The 21389-nt window shown below is 43.5% G+C and overlaps 1 non-coding gene and 1 pseudogene across 1 annotated transcript; one reads left to right on the top strand and one right to left on the bottom strand.

Moving 5' to 3' along the window:
* Window positions 1-21389, top strand: part of LOC142167935 (uncharacterized) — a 113183-nt pseudogene that overhangs the window by 42395 nt on the left and 49399 nt on the right.
* On the bottom strand, window positions 7835-7908 carry TRNAM-CAU (transfer RNA methionine (anticodon CAU)). Its single transcript has one exon. It is a non-coding gene; the product is annotated as a tRNA-Met (tRNA).

Here is a 21389-nt window from a genome sequence, read left to right as displayed (position 1 = left end):
CCATGTACTATTATATGGTGTAATTCTAGATCTCATTCGTATTCCAGTGGTTTGGGCTTAGATGTGGCCTTTCATTCCTTAGGGAGTGAGAGGGTAAAGGGGAAAGGGTGGGTGGCCCCCTACAAGTATAAGGAAGATGGCATAGAGCATAGAATGAGATTGATGCTTCGAATGCCCAGTTTTCAGGGGTTGTGATAGAAGGAGCTGTGGCACTTTCGGAAGGGGGAATCAGACTAGGCTGTCACTGTTCTAGAAGAGGAAGCGTAGCTGGCACGTTGAACCATGTCTGTCAACGGTGAAAGATAGCCCTAAAGTGAGGGCCCCGGAGATAGTATTTCTCAACTGTCGATCGACGTGACAATCATGCCTGCTTGACAAAGCCTTTTTCATTCAGTCTCCCAATAAATGAAAAAGGATTTCTGGTGACACGAAAGCTGTGCTCGACGCTCTCTTTCCTATTCCACTGCGCTAAGTGGTCTTTCCCTTTATTGTTGGATGACTACTATGGAAAAAGATGACGACTACTCCCAGTCTCTGGTCAATCCATGCTGATGCTAGAAGAGCTATTCCCGCCGCCCACCCGAAAGAGACGAGGAAGACTAACCGCCATCCTGCTCGAACCTTTGCTGCCTGAGTTATATAGCTGACTGCGAGAAGGAAGGTTCAAGCTATGGCTGCCCCATGGGATGCTCATTTGAAACCTTTGTCCGGTCAATGCGAGAAAGAGAGAAGTGATGTAAACATAAGAATGGAAGGTTTGCTTGTCAGCTGTCGGGCCAATGAGGCTCTTCTAGCTTTACCTACACGGCAAGGGAAAGATCAAAGGCGAGGTGGGAAATGCCCCGCACGAACTATCTGATCAAGTTTTCTTTTTCCTATCACAGGCAGCTGGCAAAGCCGTGTTTGATCGTCGCGTACATGCTCCGTTACAGCTTCGTTCATGCGCCAATCAATTGACAGTGAAGCAGAGAAGGAAGAGTTTTGATCACCGTGTGGGTAGTCTCTATTAGGGTTTCCGTTTCATGTGCACTAAAAAGGAAGGAAGACTGGTGCGACTATAGTAATGCCAAGCATACGAGCAAAGGACTCTACCTACCCCATACTGACGAATGAAAGAAGCTCATCGCGGATGATAGGACAAGCGATAGCGGTTCCATTCTTGCTCTTCCTATTCCATACCATAAACAGACACCTTTGATTCATCGACATTGGCGCTAGAGGCTCTACCCCCACCCACCAGCCCTTTATGGAGTTAGCGGACCAAGAGAAAAAATTCCCCGATATAATAAAGAAAGTAGAAGGGTTCCAAACCATTGAAACAGAAAGCACTAAAGACTGTTACGACGTGGCAGAAATGATCACTGTCAAGCACAAGATTCAAAGCTGGAATCTTCCTACTCTTGTTAGTTGGGACAGAGCATCCTATCTTGTTGATTCTCCTTTCCCACCACCTCGAGCTCTCGCTTTCAGGGTGGATACGCAAGAAATTCACTATGAAAATTGACATGACACAATCCCTGAAGAGTATGATGTGCCCGGTCTTGCTTCTCTTGATCCCCACCCACCTCCCGTAGAGGCGGGTCAATATCAATATCTATACCAGAGATTGCTTTTAGCTTTATCTTTTCAGAGATAGGAGAATCCATTCTGTACTTACAAGAATGCTACTTAGGGAGAAGAATCTCTTGACTCAGGAGCACCTGAATCTATTCTTTCTGTGTCCCACATCCGCCTATGTTAAAGCATCCGCCCATATCTCAGTGAAAGGAAATGCTACTCAGGGATCAAAAAAGAAAGCTGGTGCCTCGTCAGAAAGACTTGGTTCGTAGAGTAGAGGCCTTTCCCCAAGATATTGATTTTAAGCTCCTCTCCTTACAGTCAAGTGGCTTTCACTCCTTCAAATCAATTATATTGGGAGGCCTAACGAGTGACAATGGTTCACAGTCCGACTGCTAATTCAAGTTACCTTTCAAACAGACAAGATTCCGCATCTACTTATTTCGGGATGAAGACATATCGGCCTTACGACTGCTAATTGAGGCCTAAGGTATAGCAGTAACTGTATTAAACGTACTAGCAATGACATTTGAGGAATTATTGATTCAAAACTTTCTATCGCTACACCCCTTTTCAACTATCTCAAATAGCGCACTAGACGTAAGAGAAAGAGGTGTCGAATACGGCCACTCATCCGCTGAGCTGGCCGAAAGAAGCAAGCAAAGAGTCTTACTCTAAAGAAAAAGCCTATTCCTATTCTAGAAATCCTGCAAACTATTAATCGAAGTACTTAGCACTCACCGCGGAAATTGGCGGAAATTAATTGGCGCTGCATCTATCCCAATGAATTTTTAGCTTTTCCTTAGCCCTCTTCTTTAGCACTGGCTTACTCACAGGAAGCTGGCCTAGCAGATGACTCTTAGTTAGACTGGTACTAGTTAGGATATCACATAAGGGGAATCCCATTCTAGGAGTTCTCCAAAGCCCTATCCCATATAAAAGAGAAAAGCTATATTAACGCTCTAGCCCAAGAATAGATCTTATGAAAAGAAAAGAACGATCGTCAGCGGAGATCGCAATACGAAGTTTTTTAGACATAATCCCCGGCATCAGAGAATTCCAGGGATTTTCTCTATTTAAAGTAGGAGATAGCCGGGTATTCCCACAGAGAAGTCTTGCTCTGGCTTGCCCAAAGCGTTGAACATAGAGAATTAAGGTTGTCTTACATACACACTGGTGGAATTTCATTTTCTTCCGCTTTTTAAAATAGTAAGAGGGGAATTGAGTAAAATATCCTTGTCCGTAGTTCCAGCGGATTCTCTTTTGTCTTGCAAAGCCCTTATTCTGTACTCCCCTATTCTTGAAAAGACCACTATGCACCTTGACTTTTGGCTTTTCGTTCTTTCAGCTGCAGCTGTTTAGCTATATTCGTCTCCTTTTCTTAGTCCCCATCAGGAAAGAAAGCTTTAGAGTTCAAGGCTTCCTTGATTGGTACTACTGGCTTGTCCATCTACTGGGTGGGACTACTCCGACATATTCGGTGCTACGCCCCTATTATCCCGTCCTCGAGACTGAACTAAGGCACATCCCTTCTTTGCTTAGGGTTTGGTTCGGGTTCAGCTTCTGCCGGTCAAAATAAAATACCAGGCCGGGGCTTTCTTTCCTGCGGTTTCCGATATTGCAATGGCAAGCAAACAGAAGGTTTCCCTCTTTCGGGTATAGGCTTTCCCGATTGATTGGAAAGATTTTAGACTGCCAGAGAAAAAAAAGCTATCTAACCCTGATATCCTTGGTACTGTCCCTGCTGAGAAAGATCCGGATTTCCCAGAGAGTGCTTTTTCGGTGCGGTGTAACCAACAACTCAAGGCTATCAAGGGAAGGAGTTGCAGGACCGGAGTTCTATCTCGGATCCACAGAATGACCAATTTTTGTCTCGAAAACCGCTCTTAGGGCAGGTTCCACGCGGGATTGGATATCGAAGGTTCCTTCCGAGCATTTTGGATATGGAATCTGTACTGCCGGAAAGGTTCTCCCTGTCCCGGGCAACCTCTCTTCTTATAGGATTCATAGAGTGGAGTTTCCCTTTAAGGTTGGATTCCACAGATCTAATCGGCGGAAAGAAGCACTGGCTAATACTTTAATGGAGATGGGGCCTACAGGGCAATCAGATAGCAGATTCCCCTTTACTGTCTTCAATGTCTTGACTTTAGGAATGATTGACTGTAAGAGAAGGATAGAGACTTTCCTAAGAAGGTCTTATGTATTCTTAAAAGTCTTTATTGTTTTGTTACCGTCTTGCTTAGGAAAGACACATCTCCGTCCAGACAAGATCCTTAGATGATCCTTTCTGTACCGTATGTCCTGTCTTGAAGAACGTCTTCCCCGGTCCGAGACAGGTCAACAATCATGGAAGGCCCAGGATGGTCGCTATAACGTCTTTTTCGGCACGGTAACAAGGTCCAACGATGAATCTAACATGGAAGATGGTTACTGTGCCTTAAACGACACGATATAGGCTTTAAAGAAGGTTTTCATGAAGGATTGTGGGATAGCCTTCCACTCGGACTTGAGATCCTTCCCTTGGATTGCAGGCTATCTTAAATAAAAGGAATGCACATAAAGACAAGACAGCTTAAGCTTCACTGAAATAAGAAAAGCTTTTTTCTTTCTTTCATCCATACCTTCAGCTGGCCATCGTTCTCTGGCAAATTCTAAAGCTTTCGGATCTGCTGTGGATAATTCCAGTTCCAAATTGATGCCCTGTTGGGAACAAAAGGAGCGAATCTCTTTCTCTTTACTTACGCAATTTCGGAAGCGTCTAGTTGATAGGATTCACTCACAGGAAGAATTCAAGTGAAATTGTTTTTGAGTTCAAAGAAGACGCCTCCAACTACTTAGGGGAACCCACTCTTCTTCCTTGCGTTCGATTAGGGGCCGCTACCCTCCATTCTCTCAAGTACCTCTCCGTTTCCTCTGCTTGCTTTCATGTAGTTTATTGCTTAGGTAAAAAAGTTTATTCCGGCTAGACTTTCTTCTTCTCTTAACTAGGATATAGTTAAGAGAAGAAGAAAGTCGTGCTTACTCTCACCTTCTTTCTTGTGTTGTAAGAGGTGCGAAAGGGAACCAGAGCAGCAAGCATCACAACTAGTGACATTCCCCGCCACAACAGTTCCACTTAAAGGTGAACGGACTCCCACAGCACTATACATTTCCCTGAGGCGCCTAGCCTTTAGTTCATTTGCAAGAGAGAAGGCCTAGAAAGTCAGTCCACTAGCAGTTTCATTGGCCCTTTTGAACCCTAGCTTCTCCTTCGATCCAAAAGCCATCAATCGCATGTGCTATGTGTCTAGAGTTTACCTTCGGATCAGACCTCAAAAACAGAAAGAGAAAAAAAAAGTGTCTTCGTGGCAACTATGTTATACCGTTCGTGCCCCTCACCAGAGAGCCACTGAACTCGCTTTCAAGAAGAGTCTTTCCTGCTTCCAATTCATAGACTTAAAAAAGGGGATTTGCCACATCGTTGAGTGATCTTTAAAAAGGAAGTCGGCCTTCACTATCTTCCAATCTTCAAAGGACAGTGGAATTAGGCTTTATCCGATGTAAGAGCTTCTTCTTTCGTCCTCTAGTCTTCTTTTAAAAGAAGGAGGAATACCCCAACCATGATGTTGCGCGTAGAAATCCTCCCTCCATACCATGACCTCTCTATATATAGATAGAGGAGCCTTACAAGACTTAGACAGCTTCGAGAAGACTCCCTGCCTTAGGAGCTATTTCAAATGAGACAGGAATGAAAGCAAGGCCGAGAGGGGGAGAGAATGGAATACTAGGGGAGAATCCTAGGACTTCAAGAAAGTCAGGCGAATGGTGCCTATACCTGAAAGCACATAAGCTCGCATTCCAAGACTTTGAATGCAAACTAAATCGAAAGCTAATGGAAGGCTGGAGGACCTGGCCTACTAAACCAAAGGATAGGCGTATAGAGGAGTAGAGTTAGTTAAAGCTGCACGGGACCTATTGCCTCCACATCTCCTTAAGGTAGAGTAGAGCTTATTCATGAGGATGATTCGTAGTTCTCATAAGAAAAGAGATTACTTATGCAATTACCCTTTAAGACTCAATTACATCGAGCAATGTAATCGAACCAGGAAATTACATCGCACCTTTTCTAGGGGTAAAGACGATGCTCTCATTTGGGGATGTGCTGGGGGTAATAATTATTCTATATTGCTGGGGTAAATAGCCCTTTTCCCAACCCGAACTTGGTTTATCTGATGCTTGGCTGAAGCTTACTTGCAAGCACAGCATCTGTCTCTTAGTCCTCTTTGGACAACCTTTAATCAGAAAGAAAATGTATATTCTATCAACCTTAGAGAGAATCTCTATTCTACACGGAAAAAGCGTATTCAACACAGACAGGCTCAGGGAAAACATCCTATACTTGGGATAAGTGATCACAAGAGTTTGTAATGAATGCTTTTATTAGTACTTGAAATAAGCTTTATTCCTCCTGGCCAATTCACCACTTCTCACTTACTTACTACTTACTCAAACAATACCGGCTTGAACAAGGAAAGCGGTCCCTTACCTTCTCTATTTCCTTCCCGTAATCGAACCCGGTAATAAGATTTGAACATGGATTCATTCCCATCGACTGGATCTTTCACAGAGACCAAGAACAAGGACCGAGAGTAATAGGGAATTCGGGATAAAAAGTATATATACTTTTCGTTACACGCGTACAAAGAACTCGTTGAAACCTCGCTACTGGATTGAGGAAGAGGCAAGAAAGTTGAGCTATACCTCCTTCCTTCCCTGTGGTTGACTGCTTTTTCTTCCTTTTTCCATACTTCAGGAGGAAGAGATCGCCGGGTTCAACTTCCACTGGTGATGGCGATTCCTTCTTGAAAAATAGTATATTTAGTTGAATCTTCATATTATAATAATAAGATCGAATCAATTCCTATTCGAAAAGAGGATTTCATCATACCTGGCTTTCCTAACCTTACAACTGGCACTGAGACTTTACTTTATCAAGCTGGAAATAGGGAACTCCTTTTTGGAACTGCCTTTGATCTTAGGCTCGCAGCTACTAGGTGCGTACCCTTGAACCTAGCCCTCTTTTGGGGCACATGCATTGAAAGACGGCTTTCGGAATAGGCTTTTTGGTACTAGCTTGAGGAAGAGAAGGGATTTACTATAACTATATAAGTAATGTTGTTAAGTAATGTCTTGCGCTAAAGGAACTGAGAGATGCCACGATCTTTAGTATTCCTGCTATCCCAAAGAGCGGGGAAGGCTAGAAGGAAGGGATTGAGCTTGAAGGCTTTCACGGATTGATGCCGAGACTAGATTCAAAACTAGACTTGGGTAAGGCCAGGTATTCAGTGTCTGGTTCGATAGGACCAGGAAGAAGAAGGTTTGGCAAGTGAAGGGGAATTCCGCTATAAGAGAAAGAGTGCCTCGAGAATAGGCTTTGAGCGAGAAAGCCCCTTTTTTCTTCAAACCCCCAATCCGCTCTCGCTCGCCGCTACTAACGGGGTCTCGGTTGATTTCCCTTCCTTTAGCTACTAAGATGTTTCAGTTCACTAAGTTTGAAAAGTCCAAAGAGCGCAGACTAGCCACGGAGCTTGGATACGGTTTCCCGATCGGAGATCCATGGATCACAGACGGTATCTCCCCATGGCCTTTCACCTCTGAAAGCGTCCTTCCTTCTCAATGCCCGGGCATCCATCCAATGCATTCTTTTCGATCTTGTACCCTATGTAGGCTTGCAAAGCATAGGTGTCACAAGCGGTACACTGAACACCAACCCAATCTCGATGAAAAAAAGGAAAAGCAAGTACATCCTTAACGGCCTCTATTCCTGACGTGAACGGCCGCTTTCTTGGAACTAATTCATAGGCACTTTCCATTAGTTAGACTTCACACACTATATAAACAAATAGTTAAAGCGTGTGATAGAAAGCGGAAAAATGAATTGATTGACTATTGAGTGCAAGCCCGTAAATAGACGACTATAGGTAGTTCAGGTGCGCTTAAAGTCAACTACAACTAGAAGGCATGCCGATCTTGCCACCAACAAACCTTTGACTTTGACTATGAAAAGCGGAAAATAGGTACACAGTAGTTTAGAGTAGAAGGAGTGAAAGCCACTTGACTGTAAGGAGAGGAGCTCTAAGTTGGAATTCAATAGTCTAAGAAATGGTCATCTATGCGTAACAGCTACTGGTGTCATCACCCTGCAAAGAGGTGGAACCAACCAAGACTGAACACTAGCCCCATTTTGTAGATGGGTTGGGACCGGCCTTCTATCCCGGTGAACAATGTTCCACTGATTAGGCAGGGACAGGATTCGAACCTGCAATCTTCAGGTCATGAGCCTGATGAGTTGACCAATTCCTCTACCCCGCTTCTTCCCCTTCTCTTTTGAACTCCGAAAACCAAGGTTCGACTTGCATGTGTTAAGCATATAGTCTGAGTAGCATGATTGGAGCTTCTTAGCGCTTAGGCCACTACCTAAAAGTAAGCTTTTCGCTCTTTTCCTCTTACATAACTTAGATGGAGGAGATAGTAAGCAAGACTTTCTACGCAACGATTTCTTCTTCTCTTATGATTTATCAAGTTACAGGGGGGAGACCAAAAAAAGGAGAGTAGATTGGTTGGTTTTTCCAGTCAAGTATAGTTGATAATCCCATTTTCTAATATGAATTTGAATAGATTCTCTTTATTATTATAAATATAGCTTTTTTATCTTCCACCTTATCTCCACAGCTTTGGGCGACCCCTTCCCCTTCCTCTTTTTTTTCGTTTCAAGCATGGACCTTAACTTAGCGAACTGGCTTAGTAAAGTAGAAATCATTAGCTGTCAACTGTTCATAGTCAGCAGTGGAAGAGGGTGTAGCTTTGATTGCTCAAGTTGCCCTCTCATGGTTGAATGTGAAAAAGAATTGCTTTTGTTTAGCAACAGTCTTATAAGGATGATGCTTCCCCTGTGCCTTATCAATAATTAATAAGGAAGACCGGGCTAAAGGTAACTACTTTTTGCTCACCCGGTGAAAGGCATAGTAGGTAAAAAGGCTATTGGTTGCTTTACTTCCTTACCTTGGGTAGGTTGAAAAAGCTGCTAAGAAGAAAAGTTTTCTTTTCTCTTGCGACCTTCCATGCCAATGAGGGTTGAAGGGATCGATCCCAATAGCCTTTCACGAGGGGAAAGACCCATTCTTTATAGCCGTTATGAAAGCTCCCGAAGAGAAAGAGGTCTTTAATGCTTGACTGCGTGAACCAGGTCCAGGTCTTGCATTTGGCATTCCCGCTGTTGACGTCCCATCGAGTTAGCTAGTTAAGGGTGAAAGGGATTTAGGAATGAATAGCAGGCAAAGTCCTTGCTAGGAATTCCGGGTAACTTTCTGTATTCCTTAAGGTTACAGGTGAAGCTGACTTCCTGCGGTAGCCCCTTGGACCTTAGCCTCTTAAGGGTTGGATTCTAGTGGCGGGCTCTTGGGTCGTCCGGACCCATATCTGGTAAAAGTGGTGGCATGGTTATCCCCACACCCCCTTATCATGCGTGTCTGTGGGAGCAGTTTGTGCTAGCATTTTGGCGCTAGCCTTATGGTTCTCAGTCCTCTTTCGCCGAGATGCCCTTTAAAAAGATTTTTTCCCGCATCGGAACAAGACCCACTATACTATATTTAGCCAATTCGGGTGCGGATGGGGATTCCCCAATAGATTCTACAGATTCGGATTTGGATGCCCCTGCGCATAAACATATGGATAGGGATGCCGATTCAGATGCGGCTAGAAAGGCTCGTTTGAGTGATTCATAAACCCTCGTCGGGATAAACAAGCAAGGGTTTCATCCTCTACTTATTGGAATGCTACTTCGAGAAATGCTGCTTCAGGATAAACTAGATATATTGCGAGAGAAATTGGATATTTTCCTATGGCTTGGACCCTTTCACTCGAGAACTCAAAGGGGGGAAAGAATTCTTCAACATAGTCACAAGAAGGTGGTCTACGACCATTAGATCCCTAGAAAGAGGAGCAACTAAGAAGAGAGGGGTATAAAAGAATGAAAGGAATGTCTTCGATCTGGCTCTTGTTCCCTGTAGGTTTCTAGCACGCTAGGCTAGCTAAGAAAGGTATTCTATCTTTCTCTTTTTGTTGTTCGGCTCGATAGAATTGTTTAGAATCCTCTCCTAGCTTCCTCTTTCCATAGATATGCAGACTATAAAATGTCGATCAGAGAGCAGGGTTCTTCTAAGATATAGAAGTAGTTAAGGTCTTGACTAAGTAGTAGATATGGGATTGAAGGGCGCAGGAGTAGGGTTTATGAAAAGAAGGCTCCGGGTTGTACTCTAGAGGTAATGCTATACTCCATTCTTCCTCCCGGCTTCCTTTCTATTCTCACTCTCATCCGACTGATGAATGCAATTGGAGTAGAATCGCTTTCCCTTACTAGGTTTAGGAATCCATAATTCTTCAAGAAGACGAGATTAACCCGGATCAAAAGAAAGCTTCTTATCGAGAGACAGATTACAGGAGAAAGCCCTATATCAGATGGCTTTCACTGCCCTTAGAGAAGAAGAGAAGAAAAGCCCTAGAGTAAGGGAAGGGAATTGCTAAAGGGCGGGCATGCTCGACTGAAAGGAGAGGAAAGCTTCTTCACTTTCGGCACGGGCGCGGACTCCGCGATCTCTGGGTTGCCGAGGTTCCTTTTCTTCCGCCTCTTAAGATCCGCTATCTCTATGATTTGATCCTTCGCGTATCGGCCCCATACTTCTTTGATCTCCCTTTCTCCTAACGTAAGAAAGTGACACAGGCTTGGCCAGCTTTTTTCAAACTTGACGGTCAAGTTCCCTGCTACTTCCGTAAATACGCCTTGGATGAGCCTAACAGCCATGTACCTGGAAGCACTTTTGTTTTCAACCGCCAAATGGTAAAGGAAGGCGCCATCCGTCCTTTCTCTCACAATCACAATAGCCGTACAGTCAAATAGTTGAGTTAGACGGGGGATAACGGTCGAACTATCAAAGAGGTCCGCTACCAAAGAATTAAGAGTTATAACATTCATAAAAGAAAGAAAAAACCAATATAGGAACTTCAACTAAGAAAGAATAAGAATAAGAAGAATTGCTTAAGTAAGGTAGTCGCTTCTTTTTTTTGGTATACCGCTCTGCGAGCAGAGCGAATGAACATAAATCTTTCCGAATATCATGAATATCCTTCGCCCCTTATCTCCTCATCTTCCTATTTATAAGCCACAGCTTACTTCGACGTTTTCAATTTCCCATAGAATCTCCGGAGCTTTCCTAGCCACTATACTTTTCTTTTTTTATCTTCTTTGTCTGAAAATTGGTTTGATTTGCTTCACCTATGAGAATTTCTACCAATTCTTCTTTTATTCATCAAAGCTCATCCTAATCTCCGTCGAGATTACTGCCTTAGCCCTGTCCTATCTGTATAATGGAGTTCGTCATTTATTGACGGATTTTTCTTTCTTAGAATTGGAAGAAAAAGATTGAAATGACTGTTCCAAATTTCACCTATACCTTTCTTTGAGATTTAAACAAAAAAAATTTCTTTTCTTATGAAATGTTTATTATTCGTTGATAGATCTAAAGCTTATGGCGTAGAAGCTGACATCAGGCTATTGGCCTTTTATCTGCATCTTCCCTCGTAGAGTGGCGTCTTTTATAAGAAAAGACTTTCTCAGTGGAACTAAAAATAAAAAAAGAGTTTGAGCTCTTTTTTTTGGTTGACCTTTAGCCACGCGCGGCGGCTATGCGCATGTGTCCCAAAGTGACGTATATTTTTTGGTAATGGGTATACTCGAGAGAAAAGGTTTGGAATTCGACCTCCCCTTATACGCTCTAAAAAGGGGTCATGGACTCCTTTTTTGTTTAGGATCCCCTTTCTACATTCAATTATTTATTGAGCCTGGTGTGGAATCACCATCATTACACATTCATTCTTGGTCTGGCTGCTGGTCTAGCGAGCCTTCCTAGCCGCCTAGAGTGCAGCCTGCCTGCTAAAGACCGTAACGTAAGTAACTCAGTGCTCCATACGGGGGAAATGAAAGTAGAATTCGTTCGGATCCTCCCACATGTTCAATCTTTTTTTAGCAGTTTCCCCAGAGATCTTTATCATTAATGCAACCTTCATTTTTCTCATTCATGGAGTTGTATTTAGTACCTCTAAGAAATATGATTATCCACCGTTAGTCAGTAATGTGGGTTGGCTTGGATTACTTAGTGTTGCACGCCTAGGAGGACAGCGCGCTTTGGGATGCGGAGGAGCTATTATCGTCCAGCTCCCTAACCTAAAGCGACACCGGGTTTGGACCGCAGGGAACCGTAGCATGGGGGGACGTCTAATCCTTTTGCTGTCGCAAGGTTGGCTAATCGTACGCAGCAGGCTCGAATACCCCTGGTTCTGGAAGGCACATGAGTTCGAACGCTATGTTGAATGTGCGACCGAGACTACACTACGTAGGTACCTGTGCAGGTGAGGCGTCGGTCGGTCCTAGAAATGGCGGCAGCGGCACGAGGAGTTAACGACCGGACGTGCTGCTACCTAGGGATCACCAGGCAGCTCTTTCGCTCTATAGGGATCGGGGGGCATAGCACAATTCTTCTTGGAGGAGGGTTGTTTGCCCGGGTGACTGATCCTGCCATAATGTACTTCTACCTATTATAGCACCGGCAACCGAAGTCGAGCATACATACGACGATCTTCATGCGTGAATAGCCGGGAGGAAAGAAAGGGCAGTAGATGATAATGAGAAAGGGCATCGCGTCTGGACGGGCGGAATGGATGAGCGAAAGGTGTCATGCCATGGAGTGGGGAATAGCCCTCGTCTCATGTAAGACAACTAAATGCACCTCGAGGTGCTGCCGAGGAACTGAGGGACCTTCTCGAGCACAGGATAGGTAATTGAGAGATAGAGCTAGCCTATTCGTTATGGGAAATCAATGCTCCGGGCCAAATAGAGCTTACCTATGGCACCTGGCTTTCTCCGGCGATCTTTCTATCGTAAAGCCAAAGACGCCCCAAGACAAGGTACAACTGTTGGGAAGGGGACATGATCAATAGAACCTAGTTGGATCCGAGCTGGGATAGTGCCGCCCATTCTTAATCAGTTCCAAAAGGGTTCGCTCATGCTGGAAGGAGCATCCCCACTTAGTGATCGGTCCGCTAGTTCACGCAAATCCGAAGAAGTTATCACGGATGAACCACATGCAGGGAAACTTGCACGTGTGGTTCTGGCCGGGCTTTCCTGAGGTATCTAATAACCAACTTTTGCTCGCCGCTGGCGCACCTCTCCTAACTATTGCCCATTTATTCTGGAATAATCTTTTTAGGAGGGACAATTTTACATATTTCTGCCAAATCCTACTATTATTAAGTACGGCTGGTACCATTTCGATGTGTTTCAATTCTTTCGAACAAGAGAGGTTTGATGCTTTTGAATCCATTGTATTAATTCCACTTACTACTCGCAGTATGCTCTTTATGATCTCGGCTTATGATTCAATTGCCATGTATTTAGCTATTGAGCCTCAAAGTTTATGTTTTTATGTGATCGCAGCATCAAAAAGAAAGTCTGAATTTTCTACGGAAGCTGGCTCGAAATATTTGATCTTAGGTGCATTTCCCTCTGGAATATTATTGTTTGGGTACGACCGGACAACTACCGATATCTATTAATATCTTTTCTTAGAATGTTCTTTAGAAATATATATGTATCTATCTATATCGTAAACTATCGGATCGAGTATTACTTAGATGTGAAACTTGCAGACCTCATAAGTTGTAATATTTTTCTTACGGGGGGAACGAAATCAAAGAATATATAGACTAGTAGAGACCCTCTATGTAGTTGTCTATCTAGGACGATCGATCTACATCTTTCCCCATAGCCCTGGGGCTGTGTCTCAATCTCCTATGTGCGAAATATAAGGGACTAGTTCCTATAGAGATTCCCCTTGGTCTAATTCCACGCCTTATGACGAAAGGGGAGTCGGCGTGGCGTAAAGTGAAGATTGGGGGGAGTAGAAAAAATTCCCTTATGGGGTATTCCGAAGGTGTAACCTAGGCAACGGAAAAAGGGCCCGATACTTCAACTAGAGGAGCGACCAGTTGGTTCACCAAACCCCGACCCAGCGTCACATATTCTCCAGGTCTGAAGGGATCTAGTGCCCAACTACCGACTCCTCCCGGAATTGCGTTATCGGAGTCGAGCCAGGAATGGCCGTTAGTGGACACCCACCACTTTTCACCGGTTAGAGAGGCCCTCTTTAATACATTAAGAAAAGATGTTCACAGGGGCCAGAAAGACTCGGTCATAGGAATTTATAACACCTACATGCTGGTAAACGAAAACCACCTCGACCGGATCAGAGTAAACAAGAATGTCGAATCAAGCCGCCCTTTGCCTTGAAAGAATTCATACGCGGCCACCAGCTTTCCCAAAATAAGGGGAGATCTGCTGCTTACTGCTCACGAAAACATCCGACCTATACTATAGTCAAGTCGTTCGCCTATCTTTCTGATCTCCTTTCCTTCTATTCATCAGATTTTAGGCTTTGACCTAGTGAAAAATGGGGTTGATGGTGTTGGCTAAAAAAGGGGGAGAGAGGAGAGCCTTAGGGTATGCTCACTTCTGCATTTTTGTTTAGGTTCTCGAGATTCTCAATCGCTCTTTTTAGTGGGGAGGAATAGTATGTGAATGGCGGTTCTCAGACGAGGGAATCATTCCTCTTTAAATAAAAAGAAGCTAGAATCTTTCTATTGATAGAGCTTTCACGTCTGTGCATAGAATCATTTTTTGCCCTTCCATTCTGTTCTTACGGTAGTTGGGTCGGAATCCGTGTGATGGTTCGAAAGTCATTTCAAATATTCTTCGCATCCCCAGAGAGATAGATTGTTGCCATTGTGCCTTGGTCGTCAAAAGGGGCACGAACAGCCTTAAAGTACTGTTCCATGTCCCAGAGGTCTTTGAGCCTTGGCATTTCAAATCCCGTTGAATGGCTGTGGTTCCGGGACTCAAGTCTGGAGTCGCCAGGTGAGACATTCGGTTCACGAACTGGAAACCTATCTCCACAGCAAGCTCCTCAATTTGACCCGGTCCGTCACGCTTTGGACATCGCCACCGGGATCGTTGAGGCCCCATGAAGACGGCTCTACTTCACTGGGAAGATGCGGTACTCATTAGCGAGCGTCTGGTGACCAACGATTCCGGATTCCCCTGCCTTTCTGCCATAGTCTACACTTGTCCGTCCAAATGGTCGACCTTGCCATCAAGTTGGGTCACTCGATCCTTGAGTGTTTCCTTAACAACAGCCACCGCTGACAGCACTCCACTGCTATCGTCATGTACATGGTACAATAAGAAGAGAATTAGCAGAAATCGAAAGGTTTTTACCCAAAACTCCGCTCTGATACCTCCTAAAGCGAAATAGGCACGCGCACGGGTAGAGAGTCTGCCTGAGTCGTGCGGCCCCAGGTAACGCCTAGTTTAGTGTAGCACCTGGATTCCGCCTTTTCCTTGCCTTGCCGAGTTTTGCTTCTGATCTCTCTTTGAGTCTCTAGTTCGTTACCTGATTAAACGATCTTTTTCGGTAAAAAAAATGATCTTTCCCTTGTGTTCGGCTATAGCGGAAACCCCCAAATCTAGAGCTTATGGTCTTAAGTTCCAACCCAGTTCCAACAATGCACTTCTCGGCACATCATCGGTAGGGGAAAGCGGAACTGCTTGACGCTGTATGCTAGATACAACAAGCCCGATTCGCATCATTATGCTCAATAAAAGGAATGAGGGAAGCTAAAATAAAAAATATTGGAAGGAAGGGAAAATTGGAAGATGAATCTTTTCCCAGGAGCTGGAACAACTTGTTCTTCCTGACCCGATTCAACGCCAAAAAATTTCTTGTCCCTACCATAAAGTATTCATATTTCCTGAAGAAAGCATCTGTTCCTTGATCTCTAAGATATTTCATAAAACTCTGTATGGATCCTCAATCACCAATCCTTGCATGAATATGGGTTGTGCTCGAGAGGCTATGAATCGATTGGACCTGCCAATCGAATGAATGGTAACACTCGTAATGATCGACTTTACGAAGATTCCATTGGATTTCGGAAGCTCGTAGCATTGGTCCGGCACAATTCCCAAACTTAAGAAGCTGGGGGCATGCCCGCCGGCCCCTGACCTGCCTCTGATTACTAAAAGTGAATTCGTTTTCAATTATCCTAAGCCGGCCTATCATTCATTGGTTAGGGTTAGAGAAAAAAGCTAGCTGGAAGTAATCTCTTCTTCTCAGTGAAAGCTAAAGGCCCTGGTATAGTAGGAGTGTGGTGCGTGCTCTCTTTATTCTGTAGATGCGCTCCTGGGAAGGGAAGCCAGAATTTTTGATGTAGATCGATCAATCCCGCCCTGTTCAAGTGATCGCCCCGAGCCGAGCGAGATTGGAGACCGCCTTAATGATTGTTCGTAATGGGCCTACCATTTAACGTACGTATGTCATGTAGTTTTTATTTTTGTACCTTTGCCGTCCCTCAGCCCCTCTCCCACCTTTTCTATCTATCATTAGAAATAGGGCGGGTGGCGTACCTCACTGAGCTATCGATCGCGAAGCTATCGCCCGGTTCAACCAACCGTCCGTCCTGGTGCCTTTGCTACTGATTTGACTGCTTTTCATCGTTAATCCGGGTTCACCTTGACCCTCGCCCCAGAGTTCTTATGAAGATTCTGGTGGTGCATGTGTATGATAGGGCCCCCCATAAGCGCCAAAGATCGGTGATGTTGTCATGATAAGTGTGGGAAGTCGATAGTGTACTCGATGATTGAAGGACCTATCGACTTGCATTAACTTCCCGTGGCTAGTAGGGGGAACTTTAATATAATTGCGGATCCATTAGAAAAAACTTGGGGGTCGGCCTCCTGACTTCAATGCCTTTATTGAAGTGATGAGCTTTAAAGATATGATTTTCTCGTTTGGATTATTTGATTAGGCTTTCAATGACAGCAAATTGACTTGGAGCAATAATCAAACCGGTCAACATTGTATCTGGGCCAGACTAGATAGAATCCTTTTGAATGGGGACTGCCCGCTTCTATATAAAAGCCGTTATGCTTCCACCAGAGTTGACCATTTGCCTAGAGTATCCTCTGATCACTCTCCTCTAGTCATCTTCTTAGAAGATTATAATACTCGCAGGCCTGGGGTCTTTCGTTTCCAAAGAATGTGGATTCGGCATTCTGATTTTCACATTGATCTCAACCATGCTCGGGAAATCCTTTTCAAGTCTTCTCCAGGAAGATTGACTCGACAAATAATGCACTGAATTGGCGAACTATTTCAGAATATAGAAATGCCGAAAATGAAGAAGGCCAATTTGCTCTTGAACAGAGTTGGTCTGCTGATAAGAAAATTCCGTTATATTCGGCCAAGAGTAACCTTGAAAAACTTTTGCTTTACGAAGAAAGATAGAGAATAAGCACCTTGAACCAAATTCAGAACTTGTCTCTATATAGCAGGAAGCTCTCAATTTATTTCATACATTACTTTCTTCTCAAGGTTCGGTGCTTGAAGATGAGATCCTTGAGACCATCCCCTCTCTAGTCACAGAGGAAGATAATAAGATGCTTACGAGCCCTCCTAATATGGAAGAAGTTCAAAAGGTAATTTTGAGCATGTCGGCGCGCACTAACCCAAAAAAAGGTCTCCCCTATCCTTTAAAGCCTTATGGCTTTCCGGATTCTTTTTATATAGAAAATATTGTTGGGATTTCAAAAACTTCCAGCTGGTCATCTTATTTCTTCGCTGAAGGTGTGATCCCCCGTTCCATCAATGCTACTTTCCTTGCTTTGATTCCTAATATTTTTATCTAGGACTACCTCTATTTAAATCTTAAAAAAAAAAATTCTCATCTTCTGGATAGAGTATAAAATAAAGTGGTAGGAGATGAAAGCATTGTTATCCAGTGGAGGGCGGCTTATTTTGCAAACATGTTCTTTTCTCGATGCCTATACACCTTCTTGCAGGGATTCCAGTTTCAAAGGGAGTTCTTGACCAGTTGGAAAAAATGTTAGCTAACTTTTGGTGAGGCGGTGATGAAGACAAAAGAAAGCTTCACTGGATATTTTTTGATACTATGTGCCTACCTATTCAGGAAGGGGCTTTGGGTCCTCCTACTACAAGACATTTTCAAGAGCTTTCAAAAGCTTTTCGTATGAAGTTTACCTGGTCAATAAGAGGGGGTACTTTCAATGAGAAGAATATCAGAGAGCCAGGGGTGGAACCAGAAATCAGTGCTAGCTCCATTTCCAATCCACCATTTTGAGCCCTTAAGTATTGGTGGGGTTGCCTGAAAATAGAACTGATTTCACTCTAAGTCCTGACAACCAGGTTTGGAAGCAGCAAACCATAGGGGCTTTCAGATAGTTTCTTTTGAAAAAAGCAGTCCAAAGTATGACTCCCTCTTATTGACCAGGCCAACTCCTTTACTAGTTATTTCTCCAAAATCATAGATGTGCTTGACGCACATGGAAACTGCTTTTTCAATGATATCGAAGCATTTTTGCCTCACAGAGTGGTTTATAATATCAGGAATAGTGGTATATTCACATCTCATCAGGAGGACAGGGGGATATGGAAAAAGAATCGTAGTGAGTCATTTATTCTCAAAGCTGGTTGGGAATCGATAAGAAATCGAACGGGCATTAAAGCTTGGACTCAATTTGTCTGGGATAAAGCCATTCCTACAATAATTAGCATTTTTGCGTGGAAGCTCTTATTTGACTTTGTATGCGGGGATTTCAGAATCAGTTAAGGGAATAAATTCAAACGAAAGGTATAAGATTAGCAAGCAAATGCTTGTGCTGTTCGGAGCATGATAAATAAAGTATTGATCACCTCTTCATCAAGAGTGAGCTTGCTATAGAGGTTTGGAACCATTTTGATCGCCTTTTCAATATAAGATCCTTCCAAAAGGATTCCATTCAGTCCCGGCGGTTTAACAGATCTCGCAGGAAATCCCAAGTTGGCTACGTCACGTCTATGCTTACTATTTTTTCAGTTTGGGAACTCTGGAAGGAAGGCAATAGCAGTAAATTAGAAAACCCAATATCTCAACCGGCTGCTATTATTCAACAAATTACGGACTGGCTGAAAGACTGTTCTCAGCTTCTTGACATCAGATCATCTTGGACGTTTACTGATTCTATTCTTCTGGATGCGCTCTACATTCATCAAGCTCGTAAACTCGCAATTGACTCCAAAATCATTGTTGATTGCTTCAATGAAAATAAAGAAGCCCCTAAAATTACCCATACCTAGACTCATGGTGGAGCTTCATTTCATCCAAATTCTCAGTTGGCCATTTCAAAATCGTCTATACATTTAGAGAAAACAACAAAGTGGCAGACTCTTTAGCAAACTTCGGCTGCGATTCTCAATTTGACTATAGGTTTTCCTCTACAGCTGATCTTCCTCAACAAATTTAGGTTTTTTCTCTCAAAAAAGTGGGCTTATTGAATATCATATTGGTTTGGCTTTGTTCACTTTCATTTTATTAGCAGTAATGTTTTTGGCTGTCTTGTAGCTCTTTGTGAGCAGGTCTATGTACTTTTTTTTATGGGTAAGGTTTTGACATCCTCCCCCTTAACCCCCCGGCGGGGGGCAGATGGAGTATTGACGAAGATGCTTGGGACTGAACACATCCCCCTTTACTTTGTAGGGCTTAGGAACGATGTTGGCAAATGATTGTTGAATATAGTTACTCAACTCATAACCCAATTTCCTCTGTGGGGTGTATACCGGCCGGGTTGCTGCCCAGATGACCAAACCCAACTGCTGGGACAAGCTTGGTATATTGTCTTCCCTTTATCAGCAGGCGGTATAGTCGCATTGCAATTATTCCACCAGTAAGGGTCACTTTATCCGGATGTAATAGTGTGGTAGCAACTGCAGACGGGGTCGGCATGAGACGTCGGTTCTTGATTAACATCCTTTTGCCACTATCTTTCTTTCCAAAAAATGCAGCCCCTACCATTAGTCGTCTATGGAGATCTGGGATTCGGTATTGAATCAATCCAACATTTCGTTCGGTCACTTCAGCAATCATAAAAAAAACCTAATTCTATTGAGTTAATTCCATCTCCTTGACTTTGTTCACATTTAGTAGCAGCTTGCTGGTGTCCTTTCAGGTCAGGAACTCCTGCAATAGGCAGCTAGCCTATTGGAAAAAGACTACTCTCATCCCTCTCCCGAGTTAGCTACTTTTTTTTTCATGCTTCTTAAGTCGATGTTGACCTGTATATAAGTCAGATGTTGGAAAGGGAAGCCCCCATAATATAAGCACTCTTTCAGTCAAGTAATGCCTTTTGAGCCTATAGTATAGCTGAGTAGCTAAGAGCTTCTGGTAATTTAAAAACATAGGAATCAACTTGTTTTGCGTTAATGGGGCTTTGAGGGATGTCTTCTCTTTCCCTTATCAAGCAAGCCACACTTAATCGCCCTTGATGCTATCTTGATAACTGGACTGAATGTCTCATCATAGTCTATACCCTATTGCTGGTTGTAGCCTTTGGCTACCACGCGAGCCTTGTAGCGATCAATAGTCCCATCAGACTTTGACTTTCTCTTGTATAACCACTTGCGAGCCGATACACAAATTTCTAAATCAAAATTTAGCAGGAAAATGGGATGAAGCCCGCCAGAAAGCTTTTGACAAAATAAAGGACTCCATTCTAGTGCCTACAATGCCAGGAAGCCTTTATTACTATACCTATCAGTCACTGAAACCACTATGGGGTCTATGTTGGCTTAATACGATGAAGACAGACGGAAGTAAAGGGCCATATACTACCAACGTAAGAAAATGACTGACTACAAGACCAGGTATACCAATTTGGAGAAAACCTGCTTGGCTTTGGTTTGGGTAAGGCGAAAATTGAGGCATTACATGCTGTCTTACCCAGTACATTTAATAGCTTCCATGGACCTACAAAAAAAGTATTTGTTTGAGAAACCCGCCTTAACGTAACGGGAAGGACCGCAAGATGGTTACTGCTTCTGTCTGAATTCGACATCACGTATGTAACCAAAAAGGAAGGGCGATAGCAGAACACCTTGCACCCTATCAAGGAGGAACATGAGTTTAAGGATTGCTTCCCAGACGAGGAAATAGCTATCACAGAAGAGGAGGGCATGGAAATTTGACTTTGATGGCACGACTAATCAAAATGGGCACGGAGTAGGGGCATTGCTGATTGCACGTGATGAATCGCACACCCCCATTGCCATTAAGCGGAACTTTTAAGGAACTAAGAATACCACAGAAGATGAAGCATGTATCCATGGATTAAAGACTGCCTTGACCCTGGGAATATAAGAAATAGAAGTATTTAGGGATTCGACGCTTATCATCTGCCAAACTCAAAAGAAATTAAAAACAAAATATGAAAAACTTTTGACATACCATGCTTATCTTGAAAAGCTCACTGAGCAATTCAAGAAAATCAGTTTCTCTCCACTACCCAGAGAAAAAATAAGTTCGCGGATGCATTGGCAACACTGGCCTCCATGATAAACATTCCTGAGGGAAAGTCCACCCAATCATGATAGAACAAAGAAGCAGCCCGGTGTATTGCAACCTAATAGAAATTTTTGAGTTGACTCCCGGCATGTTCAATAGTGATATTTTGGCCATTGAAAGGGCACCCAACGGTAAACCATGGTTTACTGACATCAGGGAATATATTGAACACCAAACGTATCCCAAACATGCAACGGAAAATGATAAGAAGACAATCAGGAGGTTGGCAATGCAATTCGTTGCGCGGGGATGCGATTCGCCAAGCTGGGGCAAATCTTTCCCCTATCTCTAAA

This window comes from Nicotiana tabacum, chromosome 2 (genome assembly GCF_000715075.1).
Source record: "Nicotiana tabacum cultivar K326 chromosome 2, ASM71507v2, whole genome shotgun sequence".
Classification (NCBI taxonomy): Eukaryota; Viridiplantae; Streptophyta; class Magnoliopsida; order Solanales; family Solanaceae; genus Nicotiana; species Nicotiana tabacum.
This window is presented reverse-complemented; position numbering and strand designations above follow the sequence as displayed.